Raw genomic sequence first — 23,326 nt, 5'->3', positions numbered from 1 at the left:
AGATAAGAAGTTCACAAAAAATGAAAATGTAAAATATATTTTTCCAGATATAAAATAAACATATAACTGGGATCTTATGACTCTAAATTAAATATAAAAAGGTATTCTCTCTCACTTTGACATCTCAGGCATTTTGTCTTGACACCTAAAGTATCTGACTGAGTTTTCCCAGCTTCCTTCACAAATCTTGTTCTCTTCCTTCTTCTTTGTCATTATGAGACCCCTTCACAATACATAAGCTGGAGTCAAAACCATGGCCTCTTTCATTGATTTTTTAGCATCCAGCTTTGTTCCCACGTATTCACATTTCACAATCACTACCTTGATGTTGAAACAAATGCAAGATCAATCACATAAATTGACATATTTAAAACATCCTGCTTTTTCTTCTACTTTTACTCTTTTACCTATTATTTTCTGAAAGTCTCCACTTAAAAGAAGGAAATTCAAAAAAGGTACATTGTCCAAAGTCAGAATCCTTCGGATGTTTCAGTGGCTTTGTATATTCCATTATATTTGTGAGCAGCCTGATCAACTGAATCCAGCTGCTTATATTTCAACAGTCAAAGGTATGGAGAATTAGAAATGGACTAGGAAGGCCATATTATTTTTTTCTATTTGGTGATGATGGCTACTTTTCATATATATGAAAGGATTGATATATAACCGTGTCCTTGAATTTAATGATTTCTTGAATGAGGTCCAGTAGTCTGAAGTTCACTGAGTTTAGATTTTTTTTCTCAGCCATTAACAGGTCACAGATACTTGGAATGACTTAATTAACACAACTTATAAAGTAAGCTGATTATCAAGGAAATTATAGGCTGTTTTGGAAAAAAAAAGTATGCAATAATGTTGTAAAGGTACCAGAAAATGCAGAATACCAGTGAGATCTAAATTCGAGGAGAAAAAAATGTTAAATTAGTAGTGCAATTTTATGGGATAAGAGGTAATGGTGGACCAAAGGAGAAAATAGAATTGGGAAGAAACATGAGAACTTGGAAATTTACCCTTTTTCCTTAGACACTGTTTTTTTGAGTACTCTAGTTTACATGAAGAAATAGAAAACTCATTATTTTTCAAGGAAGTAGATTGGCAAAATCTGAAAACATTACTGGATATAAACAATATTTTCTCTCTTAAGCAAGAATAAAGTATAGGGGGCATTTGTTGATTAGTGACATATAATATCAAGAGTTAGGTGTTAGGATGTTAGATTTGGGATCTGATTGCTATGATTTATGTCTGAGTTACCATTTAAAATTTGGGTGAGAGTCTGCAAAGTTATATTATTTTTACATTATCAAGTGTTCAAACAGCACTACACATAGTATGTTTATAAGATATAATAGGAATGTATCAGAAGCAGGTCATCTACAGTAGTAGGGCCTTGAGACACCTCCTCACGGGTCAGTATCTATGCAGTGAGGTCTGCTCTATCAGCTTGAGCTAATCAAAATGATGGTCACATTTTGCTTTCAATTAATTTCTTGAAATCAAATACACTCTGGATTTTAAAAAACTTTATGACCAACTTGCTGAGTCCAAATGGATCAATTCTAATTCCAAACAACAGGTTGAGGAAAAAACAAACTTAATTATTCAGTTGTCTAACTAGTTCCTTCTTTGCTCAAACCAAATCCTCAAAATATATTATTTGAAAATGAGAAACAAAGAGGGAACAAATGAACATCTCTGATTTGAATAATGTGTCTCGCCACTCCAGTGCCTTGTGCTTTCTTTAACTTTCTTTTGGAATTGCTTTATTTTACTTGCACATGCTCAAACAGTGCTCTGAAACATAGAAGCTATGACAAGGTTCCTGTTTTTACAACATGTACAAAAGGAAGTAAATTACTGTGTGGGAACCTTGATTATACTAATTAAGTTTGTGGAGTGAGTGAAAAACATTACCTAAGACTTTTGTACCTACAACAGCTTTCCTAGGAATGCTTGATGCATCACTAAGAAAAGAGATAACATTTGTAGCTGGGATTAAGAAGAATATAATTGGCGGTTTCTATCTATAACATTTCTTTCAGCTTTCTCAAGCTGTGCAGCACTGTCTCCTTGTTTATTTTTGTGGTCTTAATATTGTCTCTAGGAATACCATGATTTTTGAATTTAGTTATTTATGCTAATAAATTTTTAAACAGAAAGTTTGAATAGTGTTTTTGTCAACTTCCCCTAAAACCATAATACCATTTTAAATGAAAGTTAAGGTAACTTTTCATTTCAAACCAATCAAGTCATTGCTCATAAAAATAACACCCTACTTTCTTTATGTACTTTTCCTTGTCATTGTTTGCATTTACACTACTGAACTTGCCTCTTATTTCAACATTTTCTCCCTAATAGAATAATCTCATTATTATTCACATGTGTCACACACAGAATTATATCATTAAGACATTTAGACTCATTTTAGAGCATTATTTAAACAATACGGAAAAATATCCAGTTCTTAAAATCTCATTTATATCCCTAGTATATAGATATAGATATAGATATATCCTTAATATATTTCTCATTTTGTCAATATCAACTTAGCAAGTGATTGATAGGGTAGGTTTAGGATATGGCTAGTAAAGTATGACCATGAAATTCAAGTCCAGATTGTGGCTTTGTATATTACTGTTTGGATAGTTTATGTGCTGGAGAACATTTTGCACGCTACAATAGAATAAGAATCAGAAAATGTGCACTTGCAAGGGGTAGGATGGGCCTTTAATCCACTATGAGTGGATTCTTTATAAAGTGAAAAATTTAGACACAGATATCAACATAAGAAAAATATAAAGTTATAGTTTATAAAAAATAAAAACCCCAATAAAATTAACAATAAAACAAGACAACCAAGCAAGACAAAGACATAGAATGTTTGTAAAACACTAGAACAAATTAGAACAAATTCTCCTTTATCTTCTCTCTCAACATTTTCACAAGCATAAAACTTGTCAAGCTGGTATCTTTGGCCCAAATTTGTAATATTGAAGCTGAAATCTGAGGATATCCATTGGAAGCCAGCCCTGGCAGGGAAATCCTTGAGTCTGTTATCTATGATTAACCACCCTAAAGGCATAAGTAATGGGTTGAAGCATTAGCTTTGATCAAAGTAGCCTCTCAGGTTGTACCCAGGCTTTGAGTTCAAGCCCAAGGGCTATCAGAAACTTAAAAACAAAAAACAAAAAACAAAAACAAAAACAAAAACAAAACCTCACACACATAGCAAACTTGTCAATATCTAAGTTTTAAATTTCTATCCTCCAAAACTATAAGGTGATATGTGTTTGTTATTTAAGCCCTCTGGGTTGTAGAAGCTTATTACATCAGCACTCCCACAGTTAAAATGGATTAATTAAGCTCAGGTCACAGTTTGGGTCTGGCTCAAATGTGGATAGAATGTTCCTATGATAAATTTCTGAGGAAGAAAAAAAACTATATAGGGAGAGATCAAATTGATATAATGGTTATATCTGAATTACAGCTGATGTTATATTAGTCTGGGATAGATAGGTAGAAATTCTGTGAGATCTCTTGTCCTTGAGAAATATGTAGTCAGAAGTAACAATATATCAACTATTTCAGTCAATACTGAATGGCCAGGGTGAATGTCCAGGTACCTAGAATGATCACTATGGGAAGCTGATACAAAATGCTGTCAGAGGATCAATGTGGATGGGTCCAGTATGATTGACGTAAAGATTATGGACCTTGGTTTTCATATAAAACAATAGATCTTCTTGTTCCAGAACCATCTGTTCCATAGTTTTCTGTTTTCAAATGGATGATTCACATTATACAAAGAAGTAAAAATTAAAGTACCAAATTGAGTTGATTCTCCACAAGTACTCACTAGATCTCTAAAGCATCTCTTATTCTTCAAAATGAGAGAGACAAGTTTCGAGTGAGTATTTTTTTGTTGAGCTTGTTTTTTATGTTTTTTTGTTGTAAAAATATTGTACAAAGGGGTTACAGGTATGTGCGTAGGGTAATGAGTACATTTCCTATTGAGCATTGTTACCTCCTCCTTTGATTTTTCCCCTACCATCCCTTTCCTCCCACCTCCCCAACTCCTCCCTCCCCATTTTATGATATTTTAAATAGAGCATGGTAATGATTTGTCACCAAGTTCTTAAGGCAATAACCAATTAATTCATGCATTTGTTCTTGACGAGTGCCCCATCTTTTTGTCACTTATTCAGACCATCACCATTTTACATCTGCCTGATAAAGCACTGTAAAGTACTCTATACATGACCTAAGTTTGACGCACAGCACTCGGATATTTTTTCACTCACTAAATAAAATGCTCTCACCCAAATTTTTGCCTCTATAGTTGTCTCCAAAGGAGATATCTTAATGTAAAATGTAGAACTCTAGCCATGACTGAATATCTCTCCTTAGTTATGTAAGGTTAGCAGAAATATGAAGCTCTTGTTTTCCTAGAAGTACCTTTCTAAACAACTTCAGCAGGTCTCTGAGATTCTCTCAAATCATTTAAATAAGCAACTAGCAGATAATTCCTCTAATATAAATGAAAGTGACACTTTTTAAGCTAATTTCATCTGTGAAATTTACTAAGACCAAAGATTTGATGGTATCCAATATTAGCAAATCTGTAGAAAGGATTCTCTTACTGGCTAATCATCTGTAATCCAACCAAAATCACTCAGCCTCACCAATATTATATTAACCAACAATTCACCTCCCTGCCATTTCTTTTGCTATTTGTTTTCCTCAACTGTGTTCAACTTTCTATGTCCAATTGGAAGTGTGAAAACTGTTTCTTGCTAGACTGTCCCAATGGGAAGCATTTGTTAGAGTCTGGGCAACAGAAAGAACAAGAAGCCTTGTACCTATTTCTCTGGCTTGTTTGTGCCTCCAACACAAGTATATTATTAGGTACTGGTCAAAGTTTTGGATTTTAATGAACTGCCAGCTCTGGGAAGTCAGTTTTGATTTTAGAGCATAAGAAATAAGTAGCTTGGTCCTCTGTATGCTTGGAAGGCAGTGGTACTACAGTAGGAGTTGGATGTTTCTCCAAAGCAGAAGGTTCCGGGGCTGACTACTTAACACACTCAGCTTCAGCAGCAAAAAAAAAAAAAAAAAGTTTTTTTGAATGTTTTTGTTTTTTAGATAAAGGCTAGTGAAAGATTTTTATGAAGCGACAAATCTTCAATGAATCTCAATAGTAGTAGTTTGCTCCCAGTCACTTATTTCCCAATTGCCATCAAGCTCTGCTCGGGGCCAGGAGCTCACATCCATAATCCTAGCTACTCAGGAGGCTGAGATCTGAGGATCACGGTTTGAAGCCAGCCTGAGAGGGGAAATCCAGTCTGTGAGACTCTTTAATCTACAACTAACCACCAAAAAGCCAGAAGTGGATCTGTGGTTCAAGCACTAGAGAGCTAACCTTGAGCACAAAAGTTCAAGCTCAAGACAGAGCCAAGGCCTTGAGTTCCACTCCCCCAACTGTACCTCCTTTCTCCCCGCAAAAGCCTCCGTTTCAGATCCCCTTGATTTTTAATATATAGACTGAGTTCTCTTTACTGTCAAAAGCAGTTCAGCTGCCAGGCTTCCCTTTCCTATTTCCACTTTGTCTTTCATCCCAGTGTTGACCCACTTTTTATTCGGCTTTCTCTTCTATTGCTTATCCTCTGAATGTTTGCTTTCCTGAGGGATCAATTACTGACTTCCTTTTCTTTGTGCAATGTACATACACCCTGGGTGATAGAATTCACTCATTTGCCTAAATACTGAATCCTTCCCATATCTTTATCTCCTGTTAAATCTCACAGTGAGGTGAAGGCTGTCAGCTAAGCCCTTCTCTAAGTGCTGCACATATAAAATTCAAATTGGTTTTTATCATCTCCACAGTGTGTGATCACTATGCACCTGTTACCTCAGCCAGTTTATATCTACCCAGTTTCTTGTCAGATACTGGATACCTCTTTTTTGTTTTTTAATTTTTCCTCCTACTTCTTCCTTTAGCCAAATTGTTCTCTGGATTTCCTTCTTTGTGGTGTCTGCATATCTTGTTAACTTCCTTCCCCACAGCTCCGTTATTTATATCTTGATTTCAGCTCATCTCAAAGTTCACTGTTGTGCCTCAAAATCAATGCTAAATATTTTTTGTAATTTTCTTTCTACATCTGTATGCTAAGTGATAATTTTGTTATTAATCATTTCAAATACTGTGGCAAGTTTGACAGAAAAAAAAAAAAAACTTCTGTTTGTCTCCCATTTTATTCTCATTATAGAGCTTTTTTTATTCCTTTACTTTTTGTTGCTGTTGTTAATGATGGAAAGACAGCCACCATCAGTGGCCTTGAGGTACTTGTATGATCTTATGGTGATTGCGCTGCTCCGCTCCCCTAAGAACCTGATCATTCTTTATTCCTAAATCTTATGTGTTCCCATGCTGGGCAGACTTCTTGGAGACAGTTGAAATGTTCTTGGACTTTCTGGGAGAGAGAGAGAGACAGAGAGAGACAGAGACAGACAGACAGACACAGACACAGAGACAGACAGAGAAACAGAGACAGACACAGACACAGAGAGACAGAGAGACAGAGAGAGAGGGAGAGAGAGAGAGACAGAGGTGGGGGGGAGAGAGAAAAGAGAGAAAGGAAGGAAGAGAAGAAGGAAGGAAGACATCCTTATCTTCACCTAGCTCCCAGATAGATTCCTGAGGAGGGGATTAAAGGAAGCCACGGAGCAGCTCAGGCTGGGTCACCAACACCGGTCCCCTGTTCATTTCCTCAGGCAGCATTTTCTTTCTCTTTACAGTAAATTTCTCTTCCACTCATTTTTTTTTTTTGTTACTAGCTTTATCTCTATACTCTTGGAAAACAAAAACCCCTTGCTCCAGCTGTACTGTTATATGTATCATAGTGTATCTCCATCCATGTTATCTGTACCAAGGATTGAACAAAGGGCCTCAGACTCATGAGACAAGTACTCTATGATTTGGCCTAAATGCTAAATATTTTATTTGGCCTTTGAAATTGGGACCACTAATCAAGCGCAAGCTGGCTTCATGAGTTGCTGTATCTAAATCTCCAGTATTCTTATGTACATACTTTGTTATATGAATAAGAACTGATCAAATATTTAAAAGCTAAACTCTGGCTAAGTGGTAATATGTTCATGAGAAAGAATAAATTTCTGTAGTTATTCCATTAGAAAAAAAGCCCAAATTCTAAATATTTTCTGACCTAGAGGACATAATGTAATCTTTTTTTTCTATTTGAGTTTCCTCGTCTGTGAAATAGTTGTACTTATTACGACATCTTCAAATATTTTATGAAGACTCAGTAACATACTGAATATTTTCTCTTCAGAGTATTTTGACACATTCAAAAAATTCACTAAAGATTAAAGAGTCTTTTTATAGATGATAGAGTATTAGGTGAACTTTGAAAATATGTGTTAGACAACTAAGGAGCCATTAGACAGAAGGAAGTCAAAGGATTACAAGGAAAGGATGAGCAAATATAGCTCTCAATGCCTTCTACAAAAAAGAAGAAACAAAACAGTAATTCTAGTAAAGGGTGCAATTGGAGAAGACAGGAAACTAATTTGTAGGGAGATGTGGTCTATTCTATATCTGGACATACAAAAAGTGAATACTTTTATTTTACAATTCTGACAACTAATCAGGAATACAGATTATTGAGAGAGGTGGTAAAATCAAGTTAGAGTAGAGTTAGAGTAGGGTTGTTACCTTTGCTTTGTAAAGGAACTTGGCTGTTTGCCTAAGGGAAAGAAAGAGACGATAAAGAACGAGGAAGAGACAGAGAGGGAAAGAAAATGAGAGAGATAAAAAACATTAAAAAAATACAAGACTTGAGTAATTGCTACAGCCTGATCCTTTAAATAAACAGCAGTGCCATTCGCTCTGAATCATGAGTCCCTTAATTTTGGGCTGTGACTTTGTGGTAAAGGGTAGACTGGCTTGTTTGCTCCTCAACTGTGAAATTCTTCACTTTTATTGTTTCTCACTTGCACTTTAAAACCTCGCATATGTTTTATTATTACACTATTATGTAACACAATAGCTGTTATCTCTCACTTTCCTATGCTGATCTATGCAAGGCCCCCTCTGTCAGATAAGTCAAGACCCCTCACAGATAAGAGTGATTCATCAGAGCTGCTGGGACTTTTTCCTAGTAATCATCTTTACAGTGCTTTTTACAAAGGACCATTAGCAGCCCTTAATTTTTCAAGTTTGGTGCAGCATAACAACTCAGTTTATGTTTCACTGCTTTTCTTTGTAAAGAAATCAATGGTTTTAAAACTAAACTACTCATGACAAACATGTTAGATTCATTAGCATCTGCCCTGGTTGTCTGTGTGGAGGTTATATTGAAAACTTGATTTGCATTTTTATCTGCAAGGAGCACAAGGTTTGAATTGCCTAAATGTTTACTTAATTATTGCTCCCATTCTCTTCCACATCCATTCACCTCAAACCCTCCACAAGCAGAGAGCAAGACTAATTAGTATCTAATTGATATTTTTTCAATAGTGCAACAGAATCACTCTCAATACAAAGAGAGTAATTTCATTATGCACCGAAGAGAACACTTAATCAGTCATAATAGCAAATATGGGAGTATTTGTTAGGTTTACAGAACGATGTATTTTAAATTAGAAGCACCTGGGTATCTCAACTAAATTTTGCCTTTCAAATAGGAAAGATGAAAACAAACTCTTTTTTTTCACATATTTACTAGATTCTTGTACAATCTCTGGGATAGGCAATTCAGAAACCCACATCAATGAAATAAAAACTTCTCTCAAGAAACAAATCAACTACGGAGAATAGGCAAAGATAACATAGCAAGCATATGGGACCAGATGCATGTTCAAAGTATCAAGCAGTCATAGCAGAAAGCAGGCTAATGTGTTGTACAGAGGCCAGGGATGGATTCATGAAAGAGGATACACAAGCCAAGGAGATTTATTCTTCAGATTGAAGGGAAGATGTTGGCAAAAATCATTCTAGGTAGACAAGAAATCACTAACAAGGGGAGCAATATGAGAAAAGATTTCCCCAGTTCTATTGTGAAGTGTAGTTTATATTCATAGAATGCATTTAGGCCACATAGCAATTTTTCCACATATATGTTAAACAAAAGAAAGTTTAAATTTTGTTACAACTTTAAATGAAAGATAAAGGTGTGTTAAATAAAATTCAAAAGAATGAAATATAGCCCTTAAGTGTTATAGGTGAACATCAACTGTTGTGAACAACATACTGTGTGCTGAAAATTAGGAACTCCCTTTTGTTCATCTCATTCTGTATTCCTGTGGTCTGAGAGGATTTCACAAAATTGGGCTAGCATTAATGAACTGCATTGATTCACACAGAAGGCAATAGTGAAGAGAGGAGGGAACCAAATTTTGCTACTTGTGTACACTGCAGGTGTAGATAAATATGGAACATGAACTCAAATGATTAAAATTGAGAATATTAACTATTGGCAGCTATGTGGTTCCTGCAGAAGTATATTTACTCCAATCAACCATATGAACTATATTATTATTTATACTTAGGTGTGGATGTATGTTTCAGATTACAAATACAAAATAATTAAAATAGATGGCTCTACTTCAAGTGGCTGGGTTGTAGTTCAATGATAAAGTTCTTTCCTACCATGCACAAAGCCCTGGGAAGGAATATATATGTAAACAAATCTGTAGCACATTCTGGTATTTAAATTTAGACCTGTTTAGATTTTTAGAAGCATGAGTAGCGTGAATAATATGAGTATGTAAGAGCTCAGAATGTGACACCTCCAAATAGGTCACCTTTGCCTAATAAGGCCTTGTGTGGGGGAAGGAAGGGAGGGAGATGGTGAAGAAAGAGAGAGAGAGACAGAGAGGGAGAAAGAGGAAAACAGAGAGAGGGAGGGAGAGAGGAAGAGGGAATTACAGAATCAGAAAGAGCCCTCTGGCCTACTTCTGCCACGTAGCTCTGGAAGAAAGCCATAGACAGTGCAATTCCCCTCTGCCTTTCTTCTGAAAGCAGGCGTAAAGCCCAGGAAGATGCATTGCTGACAAATCTTTGTTTCCTGAAGACTCTAACATGACATTCTTTTGCTCTATCCAGGAAGAGGAAGAAAAACTATATAACTGTGGAGAAGAATGTGACCAGTCAGATCTGGTGGAAGCTCATCTCTTTCCAGGTTATTGCCATAGCATCTTAACATTTGTCCTTCAGGCTTCTCACTGACCGTTCATGAAAACCTCATTTTTCCTGGGTAGATAGTCTTCATTTCTGAGGCTTTTATGCCACATAAAAATTATATTCGATGAACCCTAAGATATGCATTTAAATGTTTTTTTTCTTTCATGCATTTGTTTCTAATGCATTTATAAGATTATTTCTTTGTTGCTTTGTATGTCCCTCCCCCACAGTATAACCCCTGCTTTCACTGTATTTGACATCGGTATAATTTGTGGAGGGGAAGGGGAAAAACAAGTCGTTTAAATAAGGATACAGGTGGACCCATTGCAACAATGAGAAGTACAAGTTGTCATGTAGAAAATGAACTTTACAACTTTGGTGGGGGGGTAAAAGGAAAGGCTTGGGATGGGAAGGAGGGTGGGAAGAGATGGGAAGAGGAAACATAGGAGGAGGCTACAATGCTTGATAAGAAATGTACTCATTATCTTGCCCATGTAATTGTAACCCCTCTGTACAGTTTTTTCACAATAAAAAAATTACATTCAATGAATTATTATATTACTTTTCCCTTGGTAATCTGTGTTGTGCCATAACACAGATTGTTTAAAGGCCCCCAAGTTCTGAGTGCTCTATGTTGTCATTAGCATCCTGAGCTCCCAAACATTCGTCAGGTCTCCCAGAATTTGGCAGAAAAAAATTAGATCTGTGGCTGTAGACAGTGAGACGAACTTTTGTAGTTGCTAGGATGAACACAGGAGCTGCTTGTCACCGAAAGAACCGGTATATTTCTCTTTGGTGACTTGTCTGTCCTCTTGGGAAGGAGTAGAGCGCTCAGAACTTGGGGGACTTTGAACAATTTTGTATATTTCTATATTACTTTTCCCTTGGTAATCTGTCATAACACCTCCTTCATGAACCTTGAAATGGGTAAGGAAAGAAGATATTTTCACACCCCTGAGAGTACCAGAACTATGTAAAAGACAGGATCATTACAAGGATTATTTTATGGGATTTTAACTGTGCTAAGTGACTTTAAGGAGGACTTAAGGAACCAAAATATTTACAAATTGAATGTTGGCAGTAACAGTTAAGTTACTGGTTATCTTATTTGTTTATTTATTTTTTATATAGTACATTTTTTTTTTTGGTCCGGTCGTGAGGCCTGAACTCTGGGCCTGGGCACTGTCCCTCAGCTCTTCAGCTCAAGGCTAGCGATCTACCACTTGAGTCACAGTGCCACTTCCGGCTTTTTTCTTTTTGCTTATGTGGTGCTGAGGAATCGAACCCAGGGCCTTGAGCATGCAAGGCAAGCGCTCTACCACTGAGCCACCTTCCCAGCCCTATATAGTACATTTTTAATGATAATTTTTTCTTTAACTAGTTGTATAAAAGAATTGTATTCAGCAAAGTAGTATATAAATACAATGCAAATTGATCAATGCCACCTCTTTCAGTGTTCTCCTCATTTTCCCCAACTTATACGCTTTTACAATTTCCCTAAATTTTTGTAGAATGTGCATTGATTTTTATGACTGAATTTCATCATCTTTCTCTCTTTTGCCTCTACCTTCTTCTTATTGACTCCATTCCCCTTTTAATATCTTTCCTTTTCTTTTTTTAATCTAGAAAAAAAAAGACAATGACTGAATATAAATGATGAAGTGAGGAGATATGGAGTGGTCATTTACTTGAATTAATAGGCTTTATAATTGTCTTATTTTAGATTACATAATATAATGTATTATTCCATGATTGAAATGAGGAGTGGTTTAGCTACTGACTGTTGGTATGTGGGACTCTACCAGCTTATACTTTATTTTGCTGTCTAGTTCTATACATTTCAAGTAAATTTTGTTAAGTTGTGAAAAAGACCTTTATGTTCCAGTTTGTTTATGGTTTTGACTGTAGAATGTGTTGTTAAATTTTTCCATGATGCTGCCTAAACAGTAGTATTTGCATCTCAAGAGAGAGTCTACTGGCAAAATGCAATATAGGCAACTTCTACTAGCAAATAATCATCCTAATCCTAGTCTCTGAAGCTGGCGAAGGATTAGCTAACTTGGATCAGGAAATCATTATCCTGATCTTTGCTAAGCCTGTCCTGGGGCAAGTGGCCACTTCCACTAGACTCTTTTTGAATTGGCCTATCTGATTATTGTTTCACATTTACTGGTTCAACAGGAAGAATTTGCGATAGCACAGTCCAAGGGAAAAGCCAGACCCAAGTGATTGTGGATGGCAATAATGGATATATAAATTATTCTCTGTTCTCACCAAGAAGTTTTATACACTCTCATGAATAAAAGTAACAATGACAAAATGCCAGAAACAAAATTCACAACCTTGTTAAAGTTGCAATATTCCACAGTTGGAATTATAGCTCATATGGCATGCATGAGGAGGGAATAAGGTAGTGCCTTGAGGGAGCTCTACTATGCAACACATCCTTGCAGGATGTAGACAACCAAAGCAAGGCTTTACAAAGCTCCTCTTTGATAGTGATAGTGAAATTTGTATCCTTGGCCTTAGAAAGATATTCCTTGAATTTCTGGTTTAGAAACAAACCAAAGTGAGCACTTTATTATTGTTTTTAATATTGTAGAAATTATAACGTTCTGATGGAAGAAATTAATCCATCCTGAAAACAAATGAACAAACCAGACTACATTTAAGGTGACTGGCTTGTGCAGTGGCTTTCTCAGTAGTTGCCAATTAGAGAAATATGTGAGTGATATTGTGCTTTATAAAACCTTTTTATTTTCTTGAAATTAGGTCTTGCTATGTTACTCATGTTGGCTTCTAATTCAGTCTTGTCATCTCAGCGTTCTGAATAACTGAGACTGTAGGCATGCACTGATATTCTGCTATTATTATGGCTACCTGTGTCATACCATTTATTGAGAATGGTTTTAACTTCCTTATTCTATTTTATGTTGATCCTCCACAAGTCAAGTAGCTTGTTTGTCAAAATTTTCAAAATGATCAAGGCCAACCCTAAAGCTCCTTGCTATCTGTACAAATATTTTCTCTTTTGATAGCCAGAATAGAATACTTGTTAGGCATAATTGAGTTAGGTGCAGTATTCATGTTTTGTTAAGTTGTGAAAAATGTTTAGAAGCCAAATTGTTGATTCCATAGCCTTCTAAATGCCTGTTTGGTAAAAGTGATCAACACGTAAATGGAGTTAAACAAGAAAATGTTTACATGGTCTGTGGTGGCCATGATTTTGCTAATAGAGTCACAGAGTCTAGACACTTGCAGAAATAGATACTGATCTGTAATGAAAACAATAGTGAGAACATTAATCGCAGCAGAGATGTGAGTTTATCTTCTGAGGTGTATTTTGAATTCCAATGATTGACAAGTGTTTTCCTCAATTGTGTTGGTATTTTAAAATTGATTTGACAGTTATTATGTTAGTCCATGCATAAAATTTGTGTATGCTTCTTTTGACTTAAGAAATATGCATTGATGAAAATATACTGTATTCATATTAACCACCTCAATAATTTGTAACTGATCTAAAATTGCTTTTCTTTTCACATATCTGTTCATTCATAGATCTGATAAACAAAATAGCTCTCACAATAAAAGGAAAAGTAACTGAAAACCAAAGTAGTCAAACAAATTGAACTAGCTCCACTTATATATAAAGCAAATAATTGCTTTTCCTGTTGCAGGAAATGTTGTTTTACTGATGCCCAAACAGCTTTACTAATCTTTATTTAAACTTTGAGTCAAGGAACAGACAATATTAATAACAAGAAAACAATATTTAAATGAATAATAAATTCTTAAATACAATTAATATTAACACGTAATATTTGAAAACTCACAGTATATATAAGTGATCATAAAATACTTAACAGAATTTAAAGCAGAAGATGTATTCATAGTTACTCAGAAGGCTAATATCTAAAGATCATGGTTCCAAGACAGCCTAGTAGGAAAGTGTATGAGATTCTTACCTTCAATTAACCACCAAAAAGATAGAAGTGGTGCTATGGTTCAAGTGTTAAGCACTAACCTTGAATGAAAAGCCCCACTGCTGTATAGGAAAACAAATAAAGATCTTAATAGAATTTAAAAGCAATTTAATTAAATTATTGACCAAATATCAAAGATAGTAAGTATAATATTTTATTCCTTTATAACATAATATTTTTCATATTTAAAAGTTCTGATTTAAAAAATCTTAGAAAAATATGTAAGAGTGTGAAAATCATTGGTCCTCATTTTCTAGAAGCATATTTAATGGTATTGGGCAGAAACTATTTACTTGAAGCAGTTGGCTACTCATTTTGAAAAGCTTAAATCTGCTTCCAACTTCTCACATTAAACAAGAAATGATGAAATTATATCACTTAAAATCACACCAAGAAACTTCAAAGAGACTAATATATAAAGTGAAAAGTCAGTTTAGCCATTTAAAATGACTTATGTATCTCAAATGCTAAAATTTACCAGTCATTCATTCAAAGCTCTTGCTGTGTATAAAAAGATAAAAGTGTAAACCAGTAGGTCTGGAGTAGGATCTTTTAAGAGACTTTTCTGTCAAACTATTGAATGAGGATAATTAAAATTTCTATTGAATCACATTTTTACTCATTAGTTTTTATTTTCCTAATCAGAGAATCAAATTTTGCTAGAAACATATTTCTATATTCTAAAACACTGACCTAGATTTTTTTCTATACTTCATATATTACTCCATATATATACATACATATACATATACGTATAAACTACATATATGTATATGGAGTAGTATATGGAGTATAGAAAAAAATCTTACTCCATATGCATATATGGAGTAAGAAATATTGTTTAGAGTCACATAATAATGAATATCAACTTATTAGAGAATTATAAATGATCAATTATCAAGTTCTTATCATGTAATTATAAACCAAGGTTAGAGCAATTCTTTTCCTAAGTATTTTATAGGCTAAGATGCAGTTTGAAATTTTAAATGCCTCAAGGAAACAGAAAAGAAAAAAAAGTGAGAGGAAAAAAAATAGGGGAACAATTTATTAAATTGAAGTCTTTGGCCCCTATTTACAGATTTCCTCTAGTGTATTAATTTGTTCATTTTGCATTCTGTGAATACACATAGTATAACCCAGAGACCCTTGACATGATTTCTAACATTTACTAGATAATAATAACTCATGAAAGCAACAATAAAGCAATAACTCAGCATCAAGACATTTGAGTTTGAAGAAATACGTGATGCCTCTGATTTAGTTGAAATGTAGAATATGGACAAAAAACTAAAAAGTGCACCAAAATTCAATATGCCTTAGCATGCTTTTACTGTAAATAGCAAAATGGTGAAACAATTAGCCATATTTTTGCAAGGTCCAAAATGTGACGCTCTATAACAGAAGGCCTCCTAACTTTACATGTAAAGAAATGAACATTGTGTCATATAAGTAAGCATTTGAAACGGAATACAAATGATCATATTCTTAGTATTAGATCTCAATGTTTTAACCATTGGGCTGTATGTCCATGAATCTTCATATTTTTGTTTCTACTACTTCAATCTCGTAAGGTCTATGACACAGGGTAGCTTTGCTCATTAGCTAGTAAAAAAGAATCAATTAACGATGGGAAAAGGCATGAGAGCAGTGTGCATGTTATTCCCTCTGCTCACTCCCATTTCACAGGTGAGGCATTTTCTCCTGGACACTCTTTGCTAACAAAGAGTTGACTATATGTCTCCCTCTGTAGGATAGGTTAAATTATTAGGGCTGGTGTTGTAAAAACACAGCAATGAAGATTATGTTCAGGATGGAGGCAGTTCAACTGTCATGAGATTCTTGTTAAATTCTAGTTCATATGAAGCTTTAATCATTCAATCAACCACTAGGATCATAATTACCAAGACTTAATATAGAAAGAGAGCATTACATTTGCACCCAGCTTGGATACAAGACTAAAGTGAGAAAGACTGAAAGAGCAATGTACAGGTAGCCTCTACTTACCCTTTACAATCATCGATAGACGTCAAGGAGTCAAGTAGTGAAGGTGCCTTATTTAATTTTAATTGCATGCCTTTTCTTTGTTGAACACTATGGAGTGTGAAGAATATTAATGACTTATTGCTGAGGTTGGGTGAGAAGAGAAGAATTGTGCATCTTATTCCCACATGAAGAACAAAATTTATGCCAAGGGCAAGCAGAGTACTATGAGCCTTCTCTCTTTAGCATCTTTAGATCACTCTAACATTACTTTCTGTGCCCTATGGGTCTAAGCTATGTGACCAAAATCAAATTTAGTTTTTTATGCTTGTGACTTCCTGTAACGCCGTTGTTCAAAGCAGTTTCTTTTGTCTGAAATGAAGGGAATGCCTTCCTGCTTTTGTATTTAGACTTCAGGATGTAGAGAAATACAATTTTTACTAGTTCCAGTATCTACTTCTTATAGCTTCTTTACCCATGCCCCATATCCTTTTAAAAGTGTTTTTTATTATCAGCAAAGTGACATATGAAAATTTCTATATTTTCTCTACTCTGGTCATAGTGATTTTCTCAATATTACATAATTCAAATTATTATTTTATAAATATCATGAAGGATTGTTTAGTCAAATGTTACAACTAAGTTTTCAAATGAAAGCTGGCATGAGTATTAAAATAAAACATCTTGACAAATTATTGCTCTAAACCATGTTATAACTATTAATTTTCCTAATCCATGAAAACTGTTAACTTCTTCAGTTGCTTTCATCAATATTAGAGCATTTTTTCCCCAAACACATATATTTTAGGTTTTTGAATTAACTAAAATTTTAGTGTTTTACCTGTTATAAATTTACTGTATTATTTTTATATTATGAATAAGTCATTGTTAATGTAGATAAATGAAATTCATTTTTCTATGCTAGTTTTATTACATATAACTCTACTGAACACACATACAAATATGTGATTGGAAATTTTAGGGTTCTCGACATAATGGATCATGTAGCATTTGTAAACAGAGAATTTTACTTCTCTCATTTCAACTGAAATTTGTGGCTTTTAATTATTTTTTCCTCCTCTGGATAGCACTTTCAATATTATGCTTAATAGAAACGTGGTGAATGGCAGTACTTGGATTGTTGCAAATCTTGGAGGAAGGATATTCTGAGATAAATCTCATATGGTTTTGGCAAACAACAACAACAATAACAACAAAAACCCTGTAATTGTGCTGTTGAATCAAATTAAATATTTTGTTGAGAACATTTCCCTGTATTCATCAGGGTTCTTTGTCTGATAATCTTCTCCTAGTGTCCTTGTCTAACTTTGGTATCTTGACACTCTGGCCTTTGGGAATGATATGAGAAGTGTTCTTCCTTTCTCGATTTTCTGAACAAATTCAAGAAGAGTTGGAATCCTTTCTTAAATGTTGGATAGAATTCAATCTCTAAGCCATTTAGTCTTTAGATTTCCTTTATTAGAAGAGTTTTAGTAACAAATTCAAATTCTTCTCTTTTTTGTATTCTTGTATGTATGTATGTATGTATGTATTCATAAAGACACACATTTTTTCCTTCATGTCTCAGTCTGAGAGATTTTCTATAGATTATCTAATTTTTTGGCATTGATTACTCTTTCAGGATACTTTGTACATGTAATATCAGATATCTCTGCATAATCCAGAGATCATCCCATACATTACAATTATTTATTAAAGTTATAATGTCATTTTACAGGGAAAAAAACCTAAAATTTTTATACAGCTTTATTGGAACCATAAAAACACTTCAAATAAGGAAACCATAGGACCTATGTTTCTTTGGGCCTGGCCTACTTCACTTAATATAATTTTTTCCAAATCTTCCCATTTCCTAACAAATGTGGCAATGTCATTCTTTCTGATGAAGGCATAGAATTCTAGTGTGTGTGTGTGTGTGTGTGTGTGTGTGTGTGTGTGTGTGTGTGTGTGTGTGTGTGTGTGTGTGTGTCACCTTTTCTTGATCGATTCATCTACTGAGGGGCATCTGGGTTGGTTCCATATCTTAGCTATGGTAAATAATACTGCAATAAATATAGTTGTTCTGGTAGCTTTAGTATGGACTTGTCTGTGATCGTTTGGGTAAATGACCAAAAGTGGGATTGCTGGGTCATAGGGGAGCTATATGTGGAGTCTTTTGAGGAACCTCCATACTGCTTCCCAAAGTGGTTGCACAAGTTTACATTCCCACCAAAAATGCAGTAGGTTTCCTTTCTGGCCACATTCCCTCCAGCATCTGTTGTTATTAGATTTCTTGATTATAGCCATTCTAACTGGGATGAGGTGGAATCTCAATGTTGTTTTGATTTGCATTTCTTTTATGGCTAGAGGGGTTGAACATTTCTTCATTTGTCTATTGGCCATTCTTATTTGCTCTAGCCCACTTATTTACCAGTCAGTTATTTCTTTGAGGATTTGTTGTTAGGGGATTTAATTTTTTGAATTCTAAGTATTGTCTGTTGTATGGTTAGTAAAGATATTCTCCCAATCTGTGGGCTTTCTATTGACCTTGTGAGCTATGTCCTTTGCCATGCAGAAGCTGTGCAGCTTCATGCAATCCCATTTGTCCAACCTTTCTTTGATTTGTTGTGTTTCTGGAAGCTATGTACATATGACCAGATAAAACGATATTAAGCGAAATGAATGATAGGGACACAAATGGTTTTATCTTTCTTGCTATTGTTCCTGACCAAGTAATTTTTTGTTTCTTCATACATTTCTCCCCCACAGTATAACCCTTGTTTTCACTATATTTGATGTCGGTGCCCTGCATCTTGTATATACAATTCTCTAGCTTGGGGAGGAGAAGGGAAAAAACAAAATGCTCATATAGGGATACAGGTTGACCCATTTTAACAATGAGATGTACAAGACACCATGTTGAAAAATGAACATTACAATTTAGGTGGGGAAAGGGGAAGGGGGAGAGAGGAGTGTAGTTGTGGAGGTGGGAGCAAAGGGAGGGTAGGGGAAATACAAAGGAGGAGGTAACAATGCTTGATAGGAAATGTACTCATGACCTTGCTCATGTAACTGTAACCCCTCTGAACAGTATTTTTACAATAAAAAATATTTTTAAAAGCCCTTCAATATCTTCAATAATCTCAATCAATAACAAGACTGAAGGGATTTATTTCCTGCTTATAAGGTATAATATTCACATACAATATGGTACTTACAAAAAACAGAACAAGGGAACTGAATAGAAATAATTTAGACATTTTAAATCACATGAATGAAGAGTCCACAATCTTTGACAAGAGCACCAAATGCACAAAATAGAGTTCTGACAGTTAGTCAGGTTCAAAAAGTAAGCTAGCACATATTTTCCATAATATGTGACATTATCTAAGTTATAAACATATGAAAATGTACAGTAATATAAGTATTTACATATATACATATATAGCCATACTTTCATACATATAAAAACATGGTTGAACTGAATAAACTGTGTTATATGTAGGATTTGATTTCCACCTTACAATCAATTTGAGAAATTAACAGTTTAAGAAAATGAATTTCAGAAGCTTTTATGTCCTGCTTGAGGGAGGGTTAGACTAAGGGGAGGAGGACAGGTACTGTAGTCATATTGCTCAATTACAAATATGAGAATGAAATTAGAGACATTTAGAGGTAACAATGATAACATGAAATGTACTCGTTACCTTACTTATGTAACTGAAACCCCTCTGTGCATCACCTTGACAATAAAAACATGAAGAAAATAAGAAATGGGTGGGGATTGGAAAGTTAGGAAATGGGTAGAATGATGATGATTGGGATGTCACAGCTCAAGATATGTTGTACATATAAATGGACATGTTTCATTGAATCATAGGTACCTTGTTCAGTAAGTAGTGTTGGGAAACTGGAAATCTACATGCAAAAAAAGATATTAATTTCTGCATTAACTGAAATCAAGAGTTTAGTGTGAGACTTAAAACCTTGAATTTTTGGGGCTGGGAAGGTGGCTCAGTGGTCTAGTGCTATGAGGCCCTGAGTTTGATTCCTCAGCATCACATAAGGAGAAAAAGCCAGAAGTGGCGCTGTGGCTCAAGTGGTAGAGTGATAGCCTTGAGCTGAAGAGCTGAGGGACAGTGCTGAGGCCCAGAGTTCAGTCTTCACACAATTGACAAGACAGACAGACAGACAGACAGACAGACAGACAGAAAGAAAGAAAGAAAGAAAGAAAGAAAGAAAGAAAGAAAGAAAGAAAGGAAGAAAGGAAGAAAGGAAGAAAGGAAGAAAGGAAGAAAGGAAGAAAGGAAGAAAGGAAGAAAGGAAAGAAAGAAAGAAAGAAAGAAAGAAGGAAGGAAAGAAAATGAGCAAGCAAACAATAAAGAAACAAATGAACAAACAAAAAACAGTACCTAGGCCCAGAGTTCATGCCCCACACAACCAACAACAACAACAACAAAATAATAAAGGAAATGGATTCTTTGACATTTGCTTTTATGATATGTGAGATACACACACACACACACACACACACACACACACACACACACACACACAAAAACATTTATATCTGACATCAGAAGCAGAAATAAATAATTGTTCATCAAACTAAACTGGTTTTATTAACCCACAGAAACAATGAAGAAAATGAAAGGAAGTTTATTGGATCAGAAAATATTTCTTATAATTGGTCGATTTGAAATAGATATACAACTTATTTGAATAACAAATTATAATAATTAATATTATAGTAATTATAATACCCTTATTGTTCAGTCAAAAGAATATTAGAGTGAACAAGAGTGAACAGAATTTTCCAATGGAGTCAAGAGGTTCATTGAATCATGAATCATCTGATGAATACAGATTAAAACTTTGATAAGGTTTTGGCTGTTATTGAATATTTTGGATGTTCTCCACATCCTAACATTTGCTTGGGTAACCTACAAAAATAGACAAGAAATGGAGACACAATAAATGTGCCAAGGAGGAAATCTTCGTACAGCGTTGGTGGGAATGCAAATTCATAGTCATTATGGAAAGTGACGTGAAAGTTTCTCATCATTGAAAATAGAACTTCCATCTGATATCGCCCTTCACTTTTCAGTGAATATCCAAAGGAATTGAAATCAAGATGTTGAAAAGATTCTTGCATTGCCTTATTCAGTCTCTATTTACAATTGCCAAGATAAAGAAAGAAATTGGTGGGCCAGTAAATAAACTGAGGTTGACATGGAAAATAGTATAATAATCATCTTTCTCAGGAAGGAAATTTTACCTTTTGACAAAATATGAATGGACATGGAGAGTATGAGGATAAGTGAAATAAATCAGTGGCAAGTAAGTGTTATATGTGTTCACTTATATATGGAATTCAATAAACTCAGTGAAGCAAAGAGCAGAGCAATGATTTTGAAAAGCATCATGCATGGGAGATACTCATGGAAGAGTTAGATATGCTTATGGCCTTATGAAAATAATTTCATGAAATTATGCTTATCTCCAATCACAAGTATGTACATGTTAACTACACAGCTGTTACGTCAATTGTATCTCAATAAAATGGTCTAAACATATGTGACTTTATAAAATGAACTACCAGCTAACTACAGTCACAGAGAGAGTGTTGGAAACAAGGGAGAATAGAAGTGCTCTCTAATATATCTTATGAATCAGAGAAGTCTCACTAACAAGGGCAAAACTCAATTTAGAAAAGCAACCCTGAGGAAGTACTGAGGAAGTATTGAGTACTCAGTACTGAGAAACATGAGAGAAGAATAAGAACATTGAAATGTGTGACAGAACAGGAAATGAGCTACAGCATTTCAGAGAGGTGCTGTCTTAAAGGAATTCCTTCTGCTATAGAAAAAGGACTGCGGCATCAGATTCCATTAGCTGTATGAAAATAGTCTGCAGCTGACCAGGTCTTGAGAGTCAGACACATATGAGATTTAGAAACACACACACACACACACACACACACACACACACGAACACACACACACACACCCATTATTAACTACTACTCAGAGAAACAAAATCATGTCATTTCAGGAACATGAATGGATTTGGAGATCATGTGGTTGAGTGTGTTAAAAAATGTGTTTCCATTTGTTTTTATAGACCTAAAATAATGATGATGCTAATAATAATGTTAACCAAACAAAATAAAAGGCAGGATCATAGTTGTAGAAGAAGAGGAGGTGGAAGGGGGCGAGGAAGGAAAGGGGATAAAGAAGCCACCACTCCTTGATGAACAGAGGAAGGAGGGAGACACTGAAACAGGTGCGTGTGCCTGTGCATGTTTGGAACTAGTACAATGAAACCCCATAGAACAATCGCATGCTTACACAAAAACAAAAATTCCAATATTTTGCAGCTAAAAGAGAACAAAATTTGTTTCTCAAGTGACAGTCTTGTCTGGTTGTAAACCAAATACTTTTCTTATTTATAATACAGAAGGTAAGAGCATAGCAGCTAAAATTCTACAAATGTCCCCAAGCTCCCTTAGTTATCAGCATGCTGGTCACTCATATATATAGATCTATCTATCTATCTATCTATCTATCTATCTATCTATCTATCTATCTATCTATCTATCTATCTATCTATCTCTATCTCTGGAAGGTGTGTCTATCAAGTTATGTAACGGAGAATTGAAGAGAAATTAGCCACAGGTCATTCTTAAATCTGAAGAAATTGGGGAAAAGAATATAGTTTACCATCAATTAATGGAGAGAAGGAGAGAATATATCAGTTGACAGTGTTCTTTGCAAACTCAATATTTTTTTTTTACAAAAACCCTACATAACTGTATGCATGCAAGGTTCTATATTGACCTTTTTTCTTTAGAGGAGCAAGAGAGACAAAATACTTGGTGTATTTTTAAAATTAAGTGATCTAAGTCTTCGATTTAACTATTATGAAGTCATTCCACATTACAATTTAAAATGATAGCTTGGTGCTGTGTTCTTATAGGTTCAATTGTTTTAAAAAATATTCAGTATAAATTTTATAAAGGTTGTAAATAAATGCAAAAAATAACTATGGTGATCTCTATGTGAGTTTTTTTTTTGTATTTTTTAAAAATATCTGTTTCTAAATCATTCCACAATGATTATAATTTTGTAAACAAAATAAGAAGTGTAAAACATACTTATAA

The sequence above is a fragment of the Dipodomys merriami genome, unplaced genomic scaffold, assembly GCF_024711535.1.
Source record: "Dipodomys merriami isolate MVZ:Mamm:240054 unplaced genomic scaffold, mDipMer1.0.p SCAF_32, whole genome shotgun sequence".
Classification (NCBI taxonomy): Eukaryota; Metazoa; Chordata; class Mammalia; order Rodentia; family Heteromyidae; genus Dipodomys; species Dipodomys merriami.
The sequence above is the reverse complement of the archived record's forward strand: the minus strand, read 5'-3'. Positions refer to the sequence as shown.